Here is a 3,462-nt window from a genome sequence, read left to right as displayed (position 1 = left end):
TATTGCTAAGATTCCAAAATGGTGCAACCTTCTGTACTAACTCATCTAGCAGGATTTAGTGAAACTAGGAATGCGTTTACATGGGGATTCAGCAATCCTAACTCTAGGTGAACAGAGAAACTCCACCAGGTATAAGGCAACTTGACTAAAGATGTGTTTTGGAAAGTTCTAAAGTTTTGCTTTTCACTTTTAAGCCTTTTATTCACCTGGAATTAATTTTTATGTCTGGTGTAGGGTATGTATCCAATTTAATTTTTTTCCATATGGATATTGTTACGGATTAATTGCATCCCCCCTCAAAATTTATGTTGAAGTCCCAATCCCTGGTACCTGTGAATGTGAGCTTGTTTGGAAATAGGGTCTTTGAAGATGTTATCAGTTAACATGAGGTCATGCCGAGTGACTCCTTACAAAAGAGAAGATGAGACAGAGACAGACAGACAAAGAGGGACTACAGCCATGTGAAGATGCACCTGCAAGCCAGGGAACGCTTGGCGCTACGGGAAGCCGAGAGAGACAAGAAAGGATCTTCTCCTAGAGCCTTTGGAGAGAACATGGCTCTGCTGACACTCTGAATTTGGACTACTACCTCCAGAACTGTGAATAATAAACAATAAACTTCTGTTCTTTGTAGTCACCCACTTTGTGATATTTTATTACTGCAGCCCAAGAAAATGAACACAGTTACCCAATTGTCTCAGCACCACTAATGGAGTACTCCCTCCTTTCCCCAGATATCTGCTACGCCAAATTTCAAATTTCTGTTTATGAGCGAGAATGATTTTGGACCTCTCTTCTGTTCCATGAGTGAATTTTTCCATTTCTCCATTCATACCACTTCTGTATTTATTACATTTATTTATTATTATGGCTTTGTATTATTTATATTATATATAAATATATATATTATTATAGCTTTATAATAAGTTTTGATTTCTGGAAACCAGATACTCCCACTTTTTTTTGTTCTTCCTCAGAAGTGTCTTGGTTAACCTTGTGCCTTTGCTCTTCTACATAAATTTTAGAATCAGCTTTTTGAGTTCCTCTGAAAACTCTCTTATCTGGAAAATTTTGTAAAAGACTAGAATAACCGATTCCTAGACATTTTGGTTGAATTTTCCTGTAAAACCACTCAGAGCCTGATCTATATATATTTTTTAATAATTTTTATTGTGCTTTAAGTGAAAGTTTACACCTTGCTACACACTCCCAATTACTCTCCCCCTAATGAGACAGCCTGCCCTCTCCCTTCACTCTCTCTTTTCGTGTCCATTTCTCCAGCTTCTAACCCCCTCCACCCTCTCATCTCCCCTCCAGGCAGATGCCAACGTAGTCTCAAGTGTCCACCTGATCCAAGAAGCTCACTCCTCACCAGCATCCCTCTCCAACCCGTTGTCCAGTCCAATCCATGTCTGAAGAGTCGGCTTCGGGAATGGTTCCTGTCCTGGGCCAACAGAAGCTCTGGGGGCCATGGCCACCGGGGTTCTTCTAATCTCAGTCAGACCATTAAGTCTGTTCTTACGAGAAATTGGGGTCTGCATCCCACTGCTCTCCTGCTTCCTCAGGGGTTCTCTTTTGTGTTCCCCGTCAGGGCAGTCATGGGTTGTAGATGGGCACCATCTAGTTCTTCTGGTCTCAGGATGATGTAGTTGCTGGTTCATGTGGCCCTTTCTGTCTCTTGGGCTTGTAATTGCCTTGTGTCCTTGGTGTTCTTCATTCTCCTTTGATCCAGGTGGGTTGAGACCAATTGATGCATCTTAGATGGCTGCTTGCTAGCATTTAAGACCCCAGACGTTACTCTTCAAGGTGGGATGCAGAACGTTTTTTTAATAGATTTTATTATGCCAGTTGACTTAGAAGTCCCCTGAAACCATGGTCCCCAGACCCCTGCCCCTGCTACGCTGGCCTTCGAAGCATTCAGTTTATTCAGGAAACTTCTTTGCTTTTAGTTTTGTCCAATTGTGCTGACCTCCCCTGTATTGTGTGCTGTCTTTCCCTTCACCTAAAGTAGTTCTTATCTACTATCTAATTAGTGAACGCCGTCTCCCACCCTCCCTCTCTCCCCCCTCTTGTAACCACGAAAGAATGATTTCTTCTCAGTTTAAACTATTTCTCAAGATCTTATAATAGTGGTCTTATACAGTATTTGTCTTTTTGCAACTGACTAATTTCACTCAGGATAATGCCTTCCAGGTTCCTCCATGTTATGAAATGCTTCACAGATTCCTCACTGTTCTTTATTGATACATAGTATTCCATTGTGTGAATATACCATAATTTATTTATCCATTCATCCGTTGATGGGCACCTTGGTTGCTTCCATCTTTTTGCTATCGTAAACAGTGCTGCAATAAACATGGGTGTGCTTATATCTGTTCATGTAAAGGCTCTTATTTCTCTAGGATATATTCCAAGGAGTGGGATTGCTGGATCGTACTGTAGTTCTATTTCTAGCTTTTTAAGGAAGCGCCAAATCGATTTCCAAAGTGGTTGTACCATTTGACATTCCCACCAGCAGTGTAGAAGTGTTCCAATCTTTCCACACCCTCTCCAACATTTATTATTTTGTGTTTTTTGGACTAATGCCAGCCTTGTTGGAGTGAGATAAAATCTCATTGTAGTTTTGATCTGCATTTCTCTAATGGCTAATGATCATGAACATTTCCTCATGTATCTGTTAGCTACCTGAATGTCTTCTTTAGTGAAGTGTCTATTCATATCTTTTGCCCATTTTTTAATTGGGTTATTTGTCTTTTTCCAGTTGAGTTTTTGCAGTATTATGTAGATTTTAGAGATTAGGCACTGAGCAGAGATGTCATAGCTAAAAACTTTTTCCCAGTCTGTAGGTAATCTTTTTACTCTTTTGGTGAAGTCTTTGGATAAGTATAAGTGTTTGATTTTTAGGAGCTCCTAGTTATCTAGTTTTTCTTCTGCATTCTTTATAATGTTTTGTATACTGTTTATGCCATGTATTGGGGCTCCTAATGTTGTCCCTATTTTTTCTTCCATGATCTTTATCGTTTCAGATTTTATATTTAGGCCTTTGATCCGTTTTGAGTTAGTTTTTGTGCATGAAGTGAGGTATGGGTCTTGTTTCATTTTTTTGCAGATGGATATCCAGTTATGCCAGCACCATTTGTTAAAAAGACTGTCTTTTCCCCATTTAATTGTTTTGGGGCCTTTGTCAAATATCGACTGCTCATATGTGGATGGATTTATGTCTGGATTCTCCATTCTGTTCCATTGGTCCGTGTATCTGTTGTTGTACCAGTACCAGGCTGTTTTGACTACTGTGGTGGTATAATAGGTTCTAAAATCAGGGAAAGTAAGGCCTCCCACTTTGTTCTTCTTTTTCAGTAATGCCTTATTTATCCAGGGCCTCTTTCCCTTCCATATGAAATTGGTGATTTGTTTCTTCATCTCATTAAAGAATGTCCTTGGGATTTGGATCGGAATTGCATT

Source organism: Elephas maximus, chromosome 3 (assembly GCF_024166365.1).
Source record: "Elephas maximus indicus isolate mEleMax1 chromosome 3, mEleMax1 primary haplotype, whole genome shotgun sequence".
In the NCBI taxonomy this organism is placed as follows: Eukaryota; Metazoa; Chordata; class Mammalia; order Proboscidea; family Elephantidae; genus Elephas; species Elephas maximus.
Note: the sequence above shows the minus strand (reverse complement) of the source record.